The 21,226-nt window shown below is 42.5% G+C and overlaps 1 protein-coding gene across 4 annotated transcripts in view; it reads right to left on the bottom strand.

Annotated features, from left to right (window-relative positions):
* CDH11 (cadherin 11) overlaps window positions 1–21,226 on the bottom strand; it is a 174,347-nt gene that overhangs the window by 87,370 nt on the left and 65,751 nt on the right. For all 4 annotated transcript variants that reach the window (XM_003916982.4, XM_021932051.2, XM_021932050.2 and 1 more), the window contains exon 2: window positions 18,393–18,517. The gene's annotated coding sequence lies outside the window, so the exon portion shown is untranslated. The remainder of the gene's footprint in view (window positions 1–18,392; window positions 18,518–21,226) is intronic.

Genomic DNA, 21,226 nt, shown 5'->3' with positions numbered 1-21,226 from the left:
CTGAAAACTAACACGGATAGAGTGAACTAAGCTAGATGGAAGAACAACCCATTGCCAGGATGCCAGCGACCTCTGTTATCCTGGCCACAGGCCATTTGTATCCTAATAAGTAATGCTGCAGTCATGAGCAGTAGGTTCACAGCCGACCTCTGCACTTCCTAATCATGTAGTCTCATTTCAAAACTGTGGGTAATAGTAGAGTACATTTCTCCTTAGGTTGTTGGAAGGATTAAATCAGATAATTCTTGTTGAAGTGCTGAATACTATGTATAGCATGTAGTAAATGCTTAAAGCTTAATGGCATTGGAGTCACTTTTACATTCCTCTGGTTAGTCACCATAACAGGGTGCATGTGGCTGTATCTGGACTGCCCACATAAGATTGGCTGGTAATACAGGGTCCTTGGGGTCCAGATAGGCCCCTCAGCATCTGAGAGACATGGCCAGGAATTCAGGCTGTTCACACTGGCTTTCACAAATGGCCCTCTGCTCCATCCCATCTCCTCATTTCCTCACGTCCTCCTGGATCCTCGAGTTATCAAGAGGAGGCTTTGAAATCTGCAAAGACCTAGTTATGTTGGAACTGACCGAGAGGCCTGAAGATCGGCAGGGCTCATGAGGTAGTGGGAGGCAGGGCTGGGGAGCTGCACTGGCAGTGACCTTGCAAGGCTGCTGGGAACCCAGCGAGAGGAGGAACCCTGACTTGTTTCAGTGAGAGGCTCAAGGCAAAAGAAGGAACCCCTGTCAATCAGAGCATCCAGGGTGCTACACTGAGGTGGCTTCCTAATCCCTTGCATTAGGGAGTGGGCCCAGGGCTTGGTGATCATTATCTTATCTACTCTTCACAGCAAGTCAGTCAGGTAGGTATTATTACCTTTATGTTACAAATGAGTGAAGTGAGGTTCAGAAGACCTTTGGTAATTCAGCTCAAAGTAAGTTGCAAAGCACATGAGCAGCTGGTATTCAAGCCCAGTGGAAGTACAGCCTGTCACAGCCAACCATTGTGCCCGGCTGCCTGCTGGCACCCACAGCAGTGCCCCTGCTAGAAAGTCACTCTTAATGGGCGCTTGCTAACATTTGAATCTGATTGAAGACTGCGTTATCAAACCCATCTGCTGACAGTTTATAGCTATATACTTAAAAAGGCATAAATGCTTTTTAAATGCCAGGAGTGTGTGTTCTCAATTTCCCACATTGTTTATGGAATACCTGGAGTAGAGCAATCACAATAATAATTCATACTTTATAGCACTTTATAATTTACAAAGGGCTTTCATGAACATTAGCTCATTTTACACATCAGCCAACAAAAGTAAGGGTTATTATTATCCTCATTTTATTGACGAAGAATGAAAGCATAAGTCATACCTAGTCTTTAGTTTTCAGAGATCCAAGTGAAGATGAAGGCTGCTATCCGAGAGTTGGACTGAGGCTGCCTCAAGAAAGAAAATCTGTTCCCTCAGGAAAAATACAGTTTCCACGTGAGAGTGGACAGGTCCAAAGTCAGCACCAGTTTGGCTTTCTGTCTGCTCAGGGCTTCTTGTCCAGGTAGTCCCAGCTCACTAATAGCAGCCGATGAGGATAGTGGCTTATAATTAGCAGGGGCTTATTTCATGCTGAACCCTATGCTAAGCACTCTACATGCTTTCTTTTATTAATTTGCACACAGCCCTGTGGGTTTTCACTTATATTATTCCCATCTTATAGGTGAAGAAATTGAAGCTCTAAGAGGCTAAATAGCTCACTCAAGGTCATATGACCACTGTGATGATCTTAGAGGTTTCATTTTAACAATTTGACTTTAAGGTGGACTGCATGATTAGTGTAGCCTCTTTAACTATCTTCATTTTTATTTCCTGCTTTACCCCAGAGCCTCTTGATTCTCCCTATGGCTTGATTCAAAGGCTTGGCTTTATTCTGCTCAAGACTCTAGAGGCAATGGATCTGGTACTGTACCTGCTTATATTAATAGGAAGGTGCCTGCCATGTTTCTCTTCCATAGAGACCGTGGTTTGCAATTAAAGAGGTTGACTTTGTGCAAACGCCAGAACCCAGGCATTGAAATGTCCTGATGGAGACAGCTTTGAAGTCACAAAAGAAATGCAGACCCCACTACCCCGTTAGGATCATAAATCACTGCTCACCACAACCCATGTAAAGGGGCATGTTCTTCTCCCATTCTGCAGCCATCCTGCCTGTAGGATGTCATTTTGGAAGCTTCATATGTTCTCCTAAGACAGACCTATTGCCATTTCTAAAATGATTCAAAATGCAGACTGCCCCCGGCCCCAACAAAAGAGTTCTAGAGATTTTATTAGCCAAGGTGGTATCATAGGTAATTAGAGTCCAGCTCCCAGTGGGAGATACACTTTGAAGACAAGAAATCATTCGGATACTGAGGTCCCAGTCTCTTTGCAAACATCCACCACTTGACTCTCTGCCTGAAATAACTCAGAAAAGAAGAAATTTTGAGATGAGAAGACAAAAGGCAGAAAGAAGATGGCAGGGCAGATGGAGATGTTTCATGCAAGAACTTTGGATGAAAAACGAAACACTGAAAGTAAATATATACTCTAGCCTAAGGTTTCTGTCATTGAGTAAGAGAGAGTGGAGACATTCAAGGGGGCAGATCACACCACATCACTGCAGCCTGCTCTGGGCAACATCACATGAGAGAGGAAACCCAATCGCGCAGGCAGAGGAAGAGCCACCTGAGAGATCTAAGAAGCTCACCTTGGATTTGAAGTTTTAGTTCAGCTTCCATCTTCTGATACCACTTACCAGCTGTGTGGCAGCAAGAAAATAATTCGATCTTTCAGCCTTTGTTTTTGCACTGAAAAATGGAGACAAAATTCCCACCACCCCTACTCTCTCATTGTAGAGGTAGAATATTAGGCAGATGGCCCTCCAGCACATGTTGTACAATTCTAGCTGTGACCTGGACTCCATCAGTCACTGTGAACCTCTGTCTACACAGTCCTAAGTGTGGAAACACCTGGATATTTGGAACTGTGTAGATTTGCACCTTGCCATCCCCATCACCCTGTTTAGGGAGCCTTCCTATGTGACAGTCATTGGTTTAAGTGCATTAGAAGTAAAACATTCCTCCATTAACACAAAATCCTTCTGGCATAGACATTGATTATTGGATGATTGTAATAACCACCCTCCTCTCTCCCCTAACAACCCTGCTAGAGTAGCCTCCATCAGAGACACCTGCTTCTGAACTGTTTACTCGGCCCTTGGGATCATCCACATCCCAGCAACAGGGACTCAGGCTGTTCCACTTCCCTGAGGAGACAAGAGTGCCAAGACCTGAGAGAAGAAACCCAAGAGGAGCCTGGGGCTGGGGAGGGATCTGGAAGTCACCAACCACTTGTGACAAACAAGCAAATAGAAACACAGAACAATCACTTGTCCAGCAGGAGGTAGATAAAAGATGAGAAGCCAGACATCCCCATTCCTGTGTCAGGCTGAATCCAAGCCCTCTGATGAGGGGAGAAAGCAAACATACTCCAAAACTGGCAGGGATGTATTTCAAGAAGTGTTCATTCTCTCTCTCTTTTTTTTTTTTAATAAAAAAAGAATTGTTCTTTTAATTTCTTTAACGCTAACAAAACTCCAAAGAAATGAGGAAAGAAGACATCCACTGCTTGAGAGAGACTTCCATTTCCTAAGTCCCCCAGTTCCTTTTTACTCCGGGAAGATCTAATTTTATCTAGGCTTCCTGAATGCAGTCACACAGTGGGGACTGCGGAGATTGGGGCTCTGGCAGGGGGATCACAAGCAGAGCTTTTGTTTTGATCTCACTGCTTAGGTTAATGCATCGTGACTCCTCCACGGGCTGTTTCCCGGGACGTTGCTATCCCACTGTCTGCTAGGGAAGAAAATGTCTTGTGAAAATAAATCACATGCAGCAGTATTTACAAATCCTGAGTCGGATTTCCATCCTGTCCAACGGGATGAGAATTTGACCCATTATTTACACCAGTAAGCTGAGAATGACATCAAAAGCTCTCTCATTATCTCCGCAGGGGAGATAATGAGTTAAGTGCCTTTAATCTAAACATGTGACTTACAATAGAAATGTGTATCTACTCCTTCCACAAAGGAGAAAAGAAACAGCACTTACTTCTATATGTAACAGACAGGACATCTAATTCTAAGCCTTGCTTCTAAATATCCGTGGATCCCATATCTCTATCGTTTCACTCGGAAATTCCTCTTGTCTTGGGGAAATAGGATGCATATCAAAGTCTAGGTAGAGAAAGAGCCCAAAATAGAGATGAAGGCACAGAGAAAACACCTTGGACACTTGGGAAACAAATACAGCATTCTTTATGCAGCCTGCAAAAACAGACTTGGTCTCCTTTCCCTCCATTCCCTTCTTTCCCACCGCACACCTGCCTCTGATCCTATCTCACAGGGATGGTCTAAGAACAGGCGAGAGAAAAGAAGTGAGGACATTCCACAAACTTTAAAATACTCACAGAGACACATCACTTTATCATTGTTGCCACTCATGTTCTTACAACATCTTAGGATCTGTCTTTTTTGGGCACCAGAAGAATGGGGTGGGAAGCATCTGGATGTGAAAGAGATGAAGTCCAGCCCGATTATTTCCCACCTCTGTGGCTTCTTAGGCAAAGCATGAACTGATTTGACTCTCGGTTTTCTCATCCATAGAATCAGCAAGCGCCCTCTTCCTTGCCATATGAAGCAAGTTCTCAGTTAATGTCACTCTGCCTCATCAATGTGTGTATTCTAATGAATTATAGTTTTCTCACCTGTAATAAAATTCACTGTAATTTAGCAGTGTTGAGTTTGTAGAGTGCTTGAAAATAATGACTTACTGATATATAATTCATATATCATAAAGACCATGCTTTTTATTGACGTATGTTACATATTTATTGGCCACATATGATGTTTTGTTGCATGCATAGAAAGTGTAATAAGCCTTTTAAAGTGTACAGTGTTTGTTGGTATGTTGTAAAGTTGTGCATGTATCACCAACATCTAATTTCAGAACATTTTCATTACTCCCCAAAAGCAACCTCATAGCCATCAGCAGCTACTATTTTTAGAACATATTTTATTAATCAACATCCTGCTATTCTTCAAGGTCTAAGAACTCTTCTCTAAAGTCCACAATGAGTTTTCTCTCTAACTTACAGTCAGAACCAAAGTGCTGGGCAATTGTCTAACCCATTGCAGTTCCTGGATTGACACCTGACATCTTCCTGGCCTTCCCAAACAGATGGTATGTTCTTGGAAAGCAACAACCATGTTTTCCGTATTTTCTTTCTCCTCCAGCATCTCAGCTCATGGCTGAACATACAAGTAGGAACACACATGGGTACCAACGGACTGGCCAATCGCCACCTCTTCCAAAGACCAGCATGTTTGTCTTCTGTCTGCTACTCTGAATTCTGATGTCTCCACAAGCTGTGAAGAATAATCATGGAACATGATCATTCTCTCCATAGTATGTGCTGTTAATTTTTCATCTTAATGAACTGTCCAGTCGAGTTTAGCAACGGGAATGGTGATAAAAGCACAATAAAAAATGTCTTATGCCTTGATACTGTCAGAAACCTTTTCCCTACAACATCCACACGTAATTGAAATAAAATATCTCAATGGCTACAAACACCATTTGTCAAGAATAAAGTGGAGTAAGTGCTATTTCAAAAATTCATACTAACAGGCTTCATAAACATAGATTATTGGAACATTCTTCTGATTGATATCTACTCAAGCATTTTAAGCACATGGCTTTTATTCTCTGCGTTTGCTTGAGTGAAACCACTTTGGGTGCTGAGCTATATGTCAGCTGCAATTTTCCAGAGTATTACAGATGCACGGCCTTTCCTGCTGGGAGATGGGTCAGGCAAGCCGGAGCAGCCCCAAAAGGTCCATGTTAATGCATAGACAGGAAAACCATTATGCAGCTGTTGGCTTCCCCAGAGTGGAGTGCTCCAGGCAATGACGCCCCTCGAATCTGAGTGATGGTCCAGGAGGAACTCAGAGAGAGAGATATCTGAAGATTCTGCTCATCCCAGCAGTGTGGAGGAGCCCAAGCTCCAGGCTTCTGTCCCAAACATACCAACCATTGCATTTCTGTCAACTCATTAGGGAAATGCTTAATAATTGGTTATTGGTGTAGTCATATTGGTTTAGTCATTAATTCAAGAAATGTTTACAGCGTGCTACTAGTATGGATGGCATTGCCCTTGGCATCCAGGACATAGGGGTGGATATGGCTGAGCAACTCTCAAACTTCACGGGGCTTAGAATCTCATAGGGAAAACAGAAAATATAAAAATCAGCCATGAAATGAAATCGACATGATATTTGCTAATTGTGATTACTACTGTGAAGAATTAGACAGAATGAGGAAGTGTCCAATGACTGCAGGGTGGGTGGAGGATATAGCTTCAGAGCTTGTGAAGTCAGGAAAGGCCTCTCAAAAGGGGGCATTTAAGCTGAATCCTAAAAGATGAGAAAGAGCCAGGTGTGTGAGGAGACTTCCAAGACCTGGTGTTAGAAAGGGCTGGGTCTGCTCAAGGGGCAGCAATTCTCCAATGCAGCTGAGCAGATGGGCAAAGAGAGAGGTAGGGAGTGACTGTCTCAAGGAAAGCATTGGCAGCAAAATTTGGGTCTGGATTTTATTCCAGTTAAAACAGGATGTCAATAAATAGTTTAAAATAAGAACTGTAGAGAATTGCAAGAAAACCCCCACTTCACTCCTCCCTTGGACCTTATTCCAACCTGCTACAAATTAAATCTTGACCTGTCTCCCCTCTGTCTGATATTTTTCATTCAACTTCTGATCCTGACAGTGATTCCCACTGGCTTTCTCCTCTGCACCTGAATCCTCCCTCTCCAAATCTATTGTGGACAGACATTCCAGCCCCTATTCTCCTGTCTATCCCAAGTTCCTTGTAGCCCCAACTTCACTCTGGGTCCTCCTCTAATAGAGTGGGAAAGCCCTTCAGACACTGCTACTGATTTCCTGGAAGCAATGTTTACTCTGCAAAGCAATCAGCAGGGCTCAGGTGATGGGAGGCTTCTCTTGCTACTCCAGGTAAATGCTGAGGTGACCAGAATGCTCTGAAAGATGCATAATTTTACTGCAGAAACAGGATTAATATCTGCCTTCAGAGTAGAAGTAATTTAAGTTCCCTGCAACCAGAGGTCCTTTTCTGTCTTGTTCACCATAGTATCTTGGTACCTAGCACAGTGTTTAGCATCCCATGAATAAGCATTCAGTGAAAACAATGGAGGAACAAATGAATCTTGTGTATTCATGCACAGACACAGGAAGGCTTGTTGCAAAATAAAGTTTGTCATACGTTGGATCATCTGGGATACTGATTCTGAGATGGAGTTAAGCGTGGGGATGTTTACTAGGGGGTACCCTTTGGAATAACACTTGGAGAAGAAAAGGGAGGGGAAGCAGAAGCAGACATAAAGAGAAGATGTGTGATGCAGCCCAGCAACAGCCTCAGACCACCCTGCATGGTCATCTGGGCTAAGGATCGTCCTTCAAAATAATCCCAAGAAAGCTGAGATGGCCAGCCTTTTACTGATCAGCCCTCCAATGTGAGTTGCCCTAGGAAAGAGCATGACTTTGGCTGAGGTGAAAGCTGCAAGTGAGGTCATCTGCCAAGAGCATTCCCAGTAGCTGAGACCACCAGACCTTCAGTGAACTGGGGAACTGGGTGGTGCATTGCAGTGTTCAGTGCAGAAGCAATTCTACCCATGTTGGGATTTCCTGTTTCTTACAGTTCTTGATGCTTCCAAAATAGTAAAGGGAATGAAGCGATCTCTGCCTTAATTTAGGTTTCTTGTCCTGTGGTTTGATAGAACATTGGCATTGGTCTTGGAGGTAGGGGAGGAGTAGAATCCTGGCTCTGCCACATATTACGTGTGACTCTGGGCAGGGGACAACTCTGTTTTCTAGGCTCTGCTTAACCTCTTTGGGCCTCATTTTATTCTTCTATGGAATGGGGTAGCTAATGTTCATCTCAAGAAATCAAAGTGGATAATGCACAAGGAAGCTCTGTGCAGTTTAAAGGGCTGTGCAGAAAAAGGGAGGGGAGGATCTTGTCCCTTTTGAAAATGGATGAGGAGCATTAGCCTAAGAGGGAGTGTCTGCCAAAGCTCTCAGCAGTGGAAGGCAGGTGGATGGAGACCATGCTCTCATTCCTGTGAAAGCCTGTTCACCACGCATGAGTATGCACTCCATACACTGCAATAGATGGCACGATATTACACAGTCAAACTCTATTCTCAAGGATTTAACAAACTTGAAGACAACTAATTGGCAATGTGGTAACCCAGGAACATCAGTGTGGCTGCTCCATTAGGAACAGTAGGCACAGTGCCCACAACACTTTTAGAGGATGCACAGCAATGTTTTAATTTCTTTTAAAATCAGAAGAAAACAATGACCTTTTAGGGTAGAATGCTATGTTCCTCTTTAAACCAAAATGGTCAGAAACTGTAATTTTTAATTTTTTTAATGGAAAAGGGAGCTCATGAAGATACATGTACCCAGGACCCGTGGAAGTGATAGACACTGAGGAATCAAGGCACTCTCTACACAGAAGTAAAAAGTGACAAACTATCTCACAGGGTCTAGGAGCCCCTGCTGGAGGAGAAGATGCTTCTCTGCACACTCGGACAAATGGGGGCAGAGAAGAAAAATGTGAGCAAGGGAGTCGAGGTGTCAAACATCACAATGCGTTCAGGGCTACCAGCAGCACAATATGGACAGAGTTAAATGGGAGGGCGGGGAAGGGGGGCTTCTGGGAGTGGGGCCTGGATCAAGTCAGTCTTAGAATCCAGGCAAAGGACTTAGCAATTTATTCTGAGAGGGACTGCAAGCTTCTGAAGCTTGGGTTTTATACTGAAGCAACTTGATACAATTTGGATTTAGAGAAATAATGCTGCGGCTCAGTGGAGAAGGATTGGGGAAGAGAGAATAGAGCCGGACATGCTCCCATGAGTCTGAGCTCCAGCCACCCTGGTGGGGCCTTGTGTGGGCACCGGTTCCATCCCACACTGTGTCGGGGCTGGCACGGCAGGGACATGGGCTCCGGCAGAAACCAGTGGCTAGCTGAAACTACACAAAGGCCTTTCCTTTCCCTGCCCAAAGAATGATGTAAATGGTTCGGGGCAATGAATCACCGTCCTCCTAGGTCCATCTTTCAAGTGGAAATTCTGAAAAGTGGTTGGGAGTGTTAAGAGGTCCAAAATAGTATGTTATAGACAGAAATGTGATACTTCAGGAAACTTGCTAGACATTCATTTACAGAGGTATCTTCTCACAAGTCCTTGCAAGAATGTGACCAAGTTTTTAAAAATTTGTTTCCCTCAAAAGTGTGTGTATATATATATACATATATGAACTGTTGCTATGGCAGCCTAACAGCTTTTGGAATGGTGCTTAAATTGTAAAAGAACCCCTAGAAAAGATAAACTTACTAGCCCCGCCACAAATTTTCTAAAGCTTCCAAATGGTAGCATCTGCCAGGTGTCTGGCTACAGTCTTCTAGATCCTCAGCAGACACATGTAATTGGTGGCAGATTTTAGTATGGCTCGTTCCCTTTACTTCCCTGATTTCTTTAATTGCCTTGAGCTCTGAGTCCCCCACTGCACACAGGATAATTTGGGTTAGTAGCCAGGAAAGGAAATGGTAATTCTGTGGCTCAAGAATCACGTAGGGCCAGAGAGTACAGGCGGGGTCAGTAAATGGGTGTTTAATGTATGAATTAATTAACGAATGGCCAAGAAGTAAGTCCTTGGAGATTCCACACCACCACTCTCAGGTTCAATTGCTTTCTTTGACTGAGACTATTTGTCTGTCACCCAGTAGATCCTAGGGACCCAGTCTGCAAGCAACATGCACACGTCTTGGCCTAGAGCATAAAAGAGTACCAAGGAGGCTTTCAGGAATTATTTGACAAGTTAGTGAATGAATGAATGAATGAATACCAGAAAACAATCCTCTTAAGCCTAGGGCACATGACTACAAAATCGTAAGACACTGCCTTACTAAGTTACTTCCTGCTTGTCATGCTGTTTAAAGTCCCTCTCACTTTGAGTACAGACTATCCCTTGCCATGTAACGCAGGGAGGAAATGCACAGGTAACCTGAGCAATGCTCAGGCGCTTTGATCTTTCAAAGGAGAGAATCCTACACCAGCCTTTGAGATGCCGTGTTGACTCTGACAAGCTGAACAGAAGAGATAATGCTGTCTGTATGGTTGGTTGTCGGAAGTGAAGTGATTAGATTTCAACTGGATTGCCTGTGACCATCCTGGACCACAGGGCCCGGAAGGCAAGTGCAGAGAGCACGCTCACCTACCCAAGAAACACTTGCTGAGCACTTGAGGAGGCAGAGAAAATCCTTTCCCAAAGATCAAGTGGCCCAAAGAGGGGCACCTCCAGCCATCTCCATCCTAGGGATGGATCCCCATCCTGGGGGTGGATTTGCTGCTTGTGGGCATCTCAGGGAAACTGACAATGAGAGGAACACATTATCGATTTCGAGAACATCTTACGTTATCTCACTAAATCAGTGCTGGGGAGAGGAACTGCATTCCGGTCTCCAGGTAACTGACATCCAAGCCGTACCTTGATTAGGGATTAAATTCATAAAATCATTGCATAGAACATGGCAAAATGATTTTTTAAAATTCAGTGTCTCCAGATGAAGTGTTCATAAGAATTTACTGTGTTATTTGGGCAACTTTTCTGTAGATTTGGATAGTTTTAAAACTTAAAATTAAAAGGTTTTAAATCAAATGAGTGCAAGTAAAACAAAGGAAAAAGCTTAATAAATTTTTCCTTTGAAAATCAAGGCGGCTGGGCGCAGTGACTCAGGCTTGTAATTCCAGCACTTTGGGAGGCGAGGCTGGCAGATCACTTGAGGCCAGCAGCTCAAGACCAGCCTGGCCGATGTAGCAAAACCCCATCTCTGCTAACAATACAGAAAATTAACCAGCTGTGGTGGCACACGCCTATAGTCCCAGTTACTCTGGAGGCTGAGGCATGAAAATCACTTGCACCTCAGAGACAGAAGTTACAGTGAGCCAAGATTGCACCACTGCACTCCAACCTGGGTGACAAAGTGAGACTCTGTCTCAAAAAAATATATAAAATAAAATAAATAAATCAAAGTATAAAACAGTGTTTACAGCTGCGTGTGATCTATGTATACAAATGTGGGAGGAAGTAGCTATATGGATGTGTGTGTTTGTAACTGCCCAGAAACTGTCTGGAAGTCACACAGAAAACTGACAATAGTGGCTTCCAGGGAATGAAATTGAAGGCCTAGAGTATAGGAATTGAAGAAGACTTAATTCTCTGTAGACTCTTTTTCACCTTTTATTTGTTTGTTTGTTTATTTATTTATTTAGAGATGGAGTCTTGCTCTGTCACCAGGCTGGAGTGCAGTGGTGCTATCTCAGCTCACTGCAACTTCCGCCTCCTGGGTTCAAGAGATTCTTCTGCCCCAGCCTCCCAAGTAGCTGGGACTACAGGTGTGCACCACCATGCTCAGCTAATTTTTATATTTTTAGTAGAGACGGGATTTCACCATGTTGGCCAGGATTGTCTTGATCTCTTGACCTTGTGATCCGCCCGTCTTGGCCTCCCTAAGTGATGGGATTACAGGCGTGAGCCACCAGGCCCGGCCTCACCTTATAAATTTTAACCATCTTTATCTATTTTAACCATCTTAACTATTTAAATGTATCTATCTAAGGATACATAAAAATGAAAACAAATATGTCATGAGACATCCCACCCTGTAATGACAAATACTGACATAACAACTGCTGTACTGTTCCCTTTGCCTGGAAAATCCTTCCTGGTCTTCTCCAGATAAATTCCTACTCACGATCAAGTCTAAACCCAGAGGTCACCTCCTCACTGAAGCTCTGCCTGATTTCCTCCAGCGAAGTCAGCCCCTCTGTGTTCTCACAGATCCAGGGAGCTGTCTAAAAGGAACTCTGTACCATGATTATTTGTTTGCCAGCCTGGCTCCATCACAAGAAGAGGGGTTCTTTGGAAGCAATGGTACAGTTTCATTGTTGTATTGATACACATGATTTATTATTGTATCATCAGCACCTAGTCCAAGGCCTAACATAGGGATGGTTCTCAAGATGACTGATGAGTGAACACATCCAGAGTCTTTTCTCCTCTTGCCATTTTTACCCCTCACTCACTGGATACATTCAGTCGCATCCTGTTGCATTAGCCAGAACCAGCTAAGTCTCCTTTAAAACTCAAGTGGAGACTAGAATGTGAAGAAAGGGGAATGCATATACACTGTTAGTATGAATGCAGATTAATACAACCTCCATGAAAACAGTGTGGAGATTTCACAAAGAATTGAAAATAGAGCTACCTTTCAGCCCAGCAATCCCACTACTGGGTATCTACTTAAGGGAAAAGAAATCATTATATTAAAAAAGAACCTGCACTCATGCGTCTATTACAACACTATTCGCAATAGCAAAGTCATGGAATCAACCTCAGTGCCCATCAAAAAATGACAGGATGAAGAAAATGTGGTGTATGTATGTGTGTATATATGTGTGTGTGTGTGTGTGTATACATATATGTGTGCATAAAATGTGTGTGTGTGTTTATGCCTGTGTATATATACATATGTGTATGTGTATATATACATATATGTGTATATCTACACACGTATATATACATGTGTGTATATATACATGTGTGTATATATGCACATATGTGTATACATATATGCACATAAAGAATTCGTGTGTGTATACGTGTGTGTATACATATTCCACATATATATGTGTGTATACAGAGAACGTGTGCATGTGTATATATACACACATATATACATATATACACATGTATATGTGTGCATATATGTATATATGTGTGTATATACGTATATATGTATTTATGTATGTATATAGGTGTATCTGTACACACATACATCCTCTCTATACACACATATATATGTAGAATATACATACACACACATATATACACACACACTATGTTCTTTTTTATGGCTGTATAGTATATTATGAAATACTACACAGCCACAAAGAATACTACATGGTCATAAAAAAAGAATGAAACCATATCTTTTGCAGCAACATAGATGAAGCTGGAGGCTATTATCCTAAGTGAAAAAACTCATAAACACAAAATCCAATACTACATATCCTTAGTTATGAGTGGGAACTAAACAGGGGGTACACATAGATATAAAGATGGCAATAATAGACACTGGGGACTCCAAAAAGGGAGGAGGAAGGTTGAAAAATTACTTATTGGGTATAATGTTCATTAATTTGGTGATGGGTGTACTAGAAGCCCAAACCTCACCATTATGCAAAATGCCCATACAACCAACATGTACATGTATCCCCTGAATCTATTATTGAAAAAAAAAAAACCCTCAAGTAGAGATTTAGGGCATTGCCATACCAAAATAACTGAATAGTAATTGCCCTCCAACTCCCTCCCATCCCAGCTTGGTTAAGACTGTAAGTCAAGGTACAAAAGAATTGGAAGAGACATTGATCAATAGGAGGCACTATACTGCTGTGCTTAGAGTGGAGACCCTGTCTCTACCCCTTGCTTATCAGGGGTCCTCAGCAAGTTTTTTAACCTCTCTAAACCTCAGTATCCTCATCTATGAAAGAATCATGACCCCTGCACATAGCAGCCAAAGTCTTGGTGACGTCAAACAAGATAATAAATGTAAAGCACATAGCACAGTGTCTGGTACAAGGGCATGCTCAGAAAATTCAAAGTCATTGACCCCTTTGCCCATCACTAGCTAAATAAAGCAAGATCAAAGAACCACAACTTTAGTTGAGGTTTTTCCTTTAGTAATGATTTTGTGCAGGGACTGGATGTTCAGGTGGCCTACCACATAAGGGCTTCATGTAATCATTAGTTGATTGTGGTGATGACAGCCACATTGTACACACTGAAGAGCTGCAATGTGTAGGCAACAAGTGACCTAAGTGTCTGTTTATGATTCTGATGACACCAGATAGAGACAGATACTTGGCCTCCTTCTCCACAGTGGCCTACATCCCAAAATAGGAAATATGCATTCACAGACAGAACCAGCAGCACAGGGGGTTAGGAAGCAGACTGCTAACACTTCAAGCTGTCAGGGACAATGCAGAGCCCGGTGCGTTCTGCAGCACGGGTGAGTTGCCCCCGAAGCAGCTTTCTGGGATTCATTCCTATGCAAATGAAAGATAATTGGGTGACCTCAGACCAGCAATTCCTGCTGGTTATTACTCAGCAGGATGCCAATGTGTGTACACTTCTCTTGAGCAAAGGGCAAATCTCTTCCACTTCTCCAGGATGTTAATTTCTAGGCCCCTGTGCTCTACTGAAAACCCAGCAAGGTCACAGGGCTTAGAAGCCTTATCCTGTAGCTGCCCGGATAATTCCTCCTCTGCTCCGAGAAGGTTCTTTTTTTTTTTTTTTTTTTTTTTTTTTGAGACACAGTCTCGCTTAGTCGCCCAGGCTGGAGTGCAGTGGCGCGATCTCGGCTCACTGCAAGCTCCGCCTCCCAGGTTCACGCCAGTCTCCTGCCTCAGCCTCCCGAGTAGCTGGGACTACAGGCGCCCGCCGCCTCGCCCGGCAAATTTTTTGCATTTTTAGTAGAAACGGAGTTTCACCGTGTTAGCCAGGATGGTCTCGATTTCCTGACCTCGGGATCCGCCCGCCTCGGCCTCCCAAAGTGCTGGGATTACAGGCGTGAGCCACCGCGCCCGGCCGAGAAGGTTCTTAAGTAAGACACGTGTGCTAGAAATGGAAGCTCAAGCTCCAGTGGATTTCACTGTAAGTTAACTAGAGTGTCGATCCTGTGAACCCATGCCACATTTGTTTGAAGTCTCTCTCCATCTTTCCTTCCCACTTGGATTTTGACTGCCATATGTAGTTACCTGACTGTAAACTCCTTGAGGAAAGAGGAAGTGCCCTTTCATCTCCGCCTGTGTTTGTGGCATGTCATAGGTGCCTGTTCAAGAAAACCTGGCATCTTGACCTGATTGGGAATCAAGAATCTGAGTCTCAGCTAAAGTCATTGGTTAGTTTTGTTCTTCAAAATCCTTACAGTGCGATCAAGAACAAGTCCTTTCCTCCACCAGGCACAGAATTCTCTTCCATCAAGAAGAAGCTTATCCTGAAAAATCAAAGGGTTGTTCCATGTTCCAGTTGCATTCCTGCTGTTTTATGTTTTGCTTTGTTTTATGAAGGTTTCATGCCACCAACATTGGAGCAATTTACCTTCCTCTCTTTGGAATAAAAGCTTTGCAGAACTCTTCAAAATAGACTGTTCTTAATTTCCAGGTTAAAAAAAAAAAAACTAACAGATTTCCTAGACATGAAATTAAATTCAAGTACTTTCTATTTACCTTCTCACTCTGATTCATGCATACATCATTCTAATTGCCCCTATTATCTAGAAAAATAGAAAATGTCACTTGCACATCTTCTTGAGGAATGCAAAGGGCCGATGAAATGAAGAGGCCCATTTGGCTCAGCAGAAATGAGATGATCATCATTTACAGACATACCCACAGGAGGGATGCACATCCTCTGCTGAGCCAGGCTTCGAAGCAAATGAGTGCAAAATAAGCAAATGCCAGAGAAGTCAGTTATACAATTTCCAAATCATTCTGGTGCGTTTGTAGGGAAGTGCCATTTTGCCTCTAGGATAAGTGTTCTCATTCATTGGTTTATTCCCTTAACAGATATTGACCAGATCATGAGAGAAAGAGGTGGGGACTCTTCACACTGAAATTTTTTCCCAAAACAGGCCCACATTAACACAAGAGTGTAAAATACCTGAGAAATTATCAGAAATTTAGAGTTCCCTGTCACAGAGGACTACCATCTATTTAACAACAGCTTGTGTGGGCTGCAAGAAAAGCTCCTGGCCTTATGTGGAGATAATGGTTTTTGCCCAAAATATGGGAGATTCATTCAGGAGAAAGGCAGACAAGGAGAGTGGTAAAAGACACAAACTCTAGCTAAAGTTAGACTTCCCATAAATACAAATTCCAAGGATAAAAGTTACAGCACTATGGCCATAGACAAGTTATTTATCTTCCCTGATTTGCTTTGGCTCTGTGCCCCCACCCAAATCTCATCTCAATTTGTAATTTCCATGTGTCGCAGGAGGAACCTGTAATTCCGAAGTGTGGAGGGAGGGAGATGATTGGATCATGAGGCAGTTTCCTCCGTGCTGTTCTTGTGATACTGAGTGAGTTCTCACAAGATCTGACAGTTTTATAAGGAGCTCTCCTCCCTTCACACTTGCTTCTCTTCTCTCTTCTGCCACCTTGTGAAGAAGATGCTTACCTCTCCTTCCGCCATGATTCTAAGTTTCCTAAGGCCTCCCCAGCCATGCAGAACTGTAAGTCAATTAAACCACTTTCATTTATAAATCACCAGTCTCAGGGAAGTTCTTTATGGCAGTGTGAAAACAGACTAATACATTCTTCAAGATTGAGTTTTCTCATTTATAAAACATTTGACATTAATAATACCTACCACATAAGGCTTTTGGAAGGATTAAGGGGAGACATACCTTTAACATCCTTAGGAACCTGACATATAGTAAGCATGCAAAACCTGTTAGCTGCTGTTATTATGACTTTTCTCTGAGTAGTCACCGTAGTCCACCTTCCTCACATTTAATTAAAAATATACCGAGGGCCCCTATTCATTTGCTTAATAAATACTTACTAAGTGCATACTTTGGCCCAGATACAGTACTTGCAACTGGGAGCACAGTGGTCCCAAATAAGTCCTGTCCTCAAAAATCTCCAGGTCTAGCTGGGAAGACAGACAACTAAACAGACAATTACAGTCCAATGTGGAAATCACTGTAAATGGCGTAATCCCTGGCTGCTAAAGTATTGTCTAGGTAATCTTAGCCTATTAGAAATAGCTCCTTAGCGATAGTGAAGTCCAAGCTAAGATATAAAATGTCTTAAGAGTGCTTATGAGGTGAGAGAGATTATGAGGTTTTGGGGAAATAATGGCTGTGCCCCATGAGGAGGTCCTAGAGTGGATGTATATAATACAGGCAAGGTAGAGAGGGAATAGCAGCTGAGAGATGAATCTGGACAGCAAAACAGTGGCCCTTCTCATTAAAGGATCCTAGAAACTTGTTAAGAAAAGCTTATTTCTATCATCGAAAGGGAATAAGTGGGAAAGTAACATAATGTGAGGATTTAAGAACATTGTTCAGGATATATATAGATCATGGATCACATTGGAGCTGATGAGGGAGAAATAACCCTGGAGGCAAAAAGACTTATTAGGTGACAATTTCAGTAACATTGGAGAAAAAGAGTTTGACTTGCATTTGAACAGTGGCAATAGGGATAGTGAGAAACAAAACTACTTCAGAGATAGACAAAGAATAGATGAATAGGAATCAAGAGGAATTAACTGCTATTGGGGGTGAGGGGTTGAGAGGCTTAAAGTATTCTGCCCGTGTTTCTACTCTGGGTGAATTTTGATACTATTACAGGAATGCGGGGCCCAGGAAAAACCTGGATTTAACATACGTGTTTAAGGCACCACTGGACATCCACATGGAGATGAGTCATAGGCACGTGGATAAGGAGGTCTAGATTCCCCAAAAGTGGAAAGTCACACTGGTAGAATTAATTCTTAAATTTCTATCTGGATATTTAGATGTCTCCTATGAATATTGCTCCAGTTATCACCGAGCAGATGGAGAAGGTAAATGGATTCACAGAATCCTAAAATGTAAGAACTGTTAGAAATCCTAGGTCCAGCCACCCTGGCAGCCCAGTAAATGGCTCATTAATCTCATAGCCCAGACAGTGAATGGCAGAGCTGGATCTGGGAGTAGAAACCAGGCCTCCTGGCTCATGATCGAGGGCCCTGTCATTTGAAGTCTAAAAGGTTCAGCCTCCTAGCAATCTCATTTCCTTGTGGGATATAAGCTACTTTGTTCCCATTTTAAGACTTATTTTCAAAAGAAAAGGAGAAAAAAGCAACATGGCAATCATCTCAGTTGGCCTGTTTAGCCGAGTCCTTGCTAAAGAATTATAATTCCTTTAGTTCCTTCTTTCTCCTCCAGATCTTACTACTACTAGCACATAATAGGTGTTCAATAAAGAGAATCCAATAACATTAACACTGAATAATCACATTCCTCACTACTGAAAAAGGTAGGCCTTTCTCTCCCTCTCAGATTCTACTTTCAGCTTTAGTGAAGTTCCAAATCAAGCCACATTTGAGAGACAGACATAATCTCCATCTTGACATACATAGTAACATGTGAATTGTTCAGTAATGTTAGTCCAGCTTACCTTCTTCACCCATTGGACACTTGCTGCCAATTTCTGTAACACACTCCACCCATCTGATTGGTCACTCAACAAAGGACAACAGGAAGGAATGTCACAGGGCCGCCGAGCCGAAAACACAGTGATTTCTGCAAAAAGTGAAAGGATCATTAGTAACCTCGTGGTGGCATGAATTGACAAAGTGATACAATATTATACACAGTTGCATATGACAGACTTTTCTCTTAGAAGATGACAATCCAGGTGTGCAAAGAGAGAGATAAACCAATTACTAAAATTATGTGAAAAGTGGGAAAAACTTATCACGGATTTATAAATACCATTGGATAGTGTGATTAACCATATATGCATTTGGTACTATGATGACAATGATAAAGCAATTCTACATACAACTTCTTATAACATGCCGTGTAATTCACATACATTTGCTCTTGCATGAAGAACAAGCTGATGGGGGAAGGTATGAATACTTAGAGCCCATTTCTGATAGAACCTATGTTCCAAAGCCAAAGCAATGTCTTCCTTCCTAAAGTGAGAAGCACTGTTCTGGTGTTGACAGATCCTCATGAACAACAGGCTCAAAGACGAAGAGCAGCAATAGCGGTGGTGGTTATAGGAGATGCTATCCCCACTCCAGCAGACCAGAGCACTGGGCTGACAGGGTTGCAAGTCTTTTCAAGATTGCATTTCCCCCGCCCACAACACCACATTTTAGACTTTCTGTGTGGGGGCTATGTTCTGCTTGGATTCTGGTCTGATTCATCTTCATATCTCCCAAAATGTCTAACACATTTCCTAGCCCAGAGCATCTGTTCAATGCATATTTGTTGAGTGAATAAAGAAACGAATATGGAGTGTCTAAACAGCTGTCATCTTTAAAAACTGAGGCACTGAACCAAGGAAGGTGCCAGCTGGCAGAGCTTCACTAACACAACAGCATAAAGGAGTTCTTGAATGTCCTTCATCTCTAGGCTTCTACCTTCTAGGATCAACTCAGCCTGAATTAGGGGCTTAAACAGCTTATTTCTTTGACTTGACTTCATTTCTTTCCAAATTTCTTTCCTTGTCTGATATTGCTTCCATCTAATAATCCTACACAAAGCCTTCTCCAAAACAACAGACAAGCAAACAAAAGCCCTTTTTAGTGAAGGGTTGTGAATGCACCTTAGATCTACTAAATTTTTTTCATAGAGCCTGGTTTTGGTGACTGTAGCAAGATGAACAATAAAGCTGTCCTCTTGTGTGCTATTTATCCAAATGTCAGGACAGAGTAACACTGGAGTTATTCCCGGAGGCACAGGGAGTCATGGAGGAAATGCTACACGCAGCAGTTCACGCAATGCATAACAAATGAGGAAGGACCCTGCTTGTCAACCATGTTACATGCTGCAGCTAGTCTCCAAAATTGCCCCACAATAACCCAGACCCTCTGATAGGCATGCCCTTGTGCAGTCTCCTTCTATGGGACTATGAGCTGGCTCTGCATAACAATGAAACAGCAGAACTGACACTATGTGAACCAGGAGAGAGGGGCTTCCACCCTGGTCGGTCCAAAAGGCAAAGCATTGAACCAAAGAAAATTACTATTGAGCCTTAAGATTCACTGGTATTTGCCTTTTTATATAAACTTGCTTGGAACCCATCACTACTTTCTTTTTTCCAATTTCTCCCTTTTAGAAAGGGAATGCCTATCCTACACCTGTCCCACCACTGTATTTTGGAAGCACGTAATTTATCTTATTTCATAGGTTCACAGCTGCAGACAAATGTTGCCCCAGGATGAACAGCACTTTGAATCTCATCCATACTGATTGTGTCTCAGGATGAATAGTATTCGGAGTCTCACTCATACTTATTTAGATGAGAATTTGGACTTTAGACCTCAGAATTTATGCTGAATCAAGTTAAGATGTTGGAGGTTGCTGGTATAGAATGAATGTATTTTGCATGCAAGAAGGACATGAATTCTGCAGGATCAGCAGTAGAATGTTATGGGCTGAATGTTTTTGTTCGCCAAAATTCACATGTTAAAGCACTAACCCACAATGTGATAGTATTCAGAGGTGGGGCCTATGGGAGGTAATTAGGTTTAGATGACGTCATGAGGGATTGTTCTTCTAAGAAAAGGAAAAGAAAGCAGAGCTCTCTCTTTGTTTCTGCCATGTGAAGACATGGTGAGAGGATGTTGTCTGCAAGCCATGAAGAAGATCCTCACCAGGAACTGAACCTACTGGTTTCCAGGACTTTGAAAAATTAAGATCTGTGGTTTAAACCACCCCATCTGTGATATTTTGTTATAGCAGCATAAGTGGACTAATACAGAAACCCTGTAGCTTATCTTGTGCTTTTTGAACGCTTGCTCTAGGAGAAGTTGACTGCCATGTCAAAAGTTCAAATACTTGATATTACTGTGCTATGAGAAAGCTCCAGACCACCAGGTAGAGAAGCTGTGTGGATGGAGAGAGAGGTGTCAGTCCATTTCCAGCTCTTTCAGCCTTCCAAGTGAGGTGCCAGACAGGGGGCTAAAGTTGTCATCTTGGATACCTAATCCATTCAAATCTTCCTGTAACTCCAGCCATCTGACTACATGGCAGGAAATAACAAGTAAGAATACCTAAATGAATTCAATCAACCCAGAGAACTGTAAGAGATAGTAGTAAGTTGTTGCTATATGCCACTAAATATTAGGATGTCATGTTATTCAGCAATAGATAACTGGAATGTTATAAACAGGGATGGAAAAGATATTTGCCATGTATCTCACCAATGAATTACCCTTAACCACATATAACCATCCTGGGTATTATGAACGCCATCTCACCCTACAACACAAAAAG

Source organism: Papio anubis, chromosome 18 (genome assembly GCF_008728515.1).
Source record: "Papio anubis isolate 15944 chromosome 18, Panubis1.0, whole genome shotgun sequence".
Lineage (NCBI taxonomy): Eukaryota > Metazoa > Chordata > Mammalia > Primates > Cercopithecidae > Papio > Papio anubis.
The sequence above is the reverse complement of the archived record's forward strand: the minus strand, read 5'-3'. Positions and strand labels throughout refer to the sequence as shown.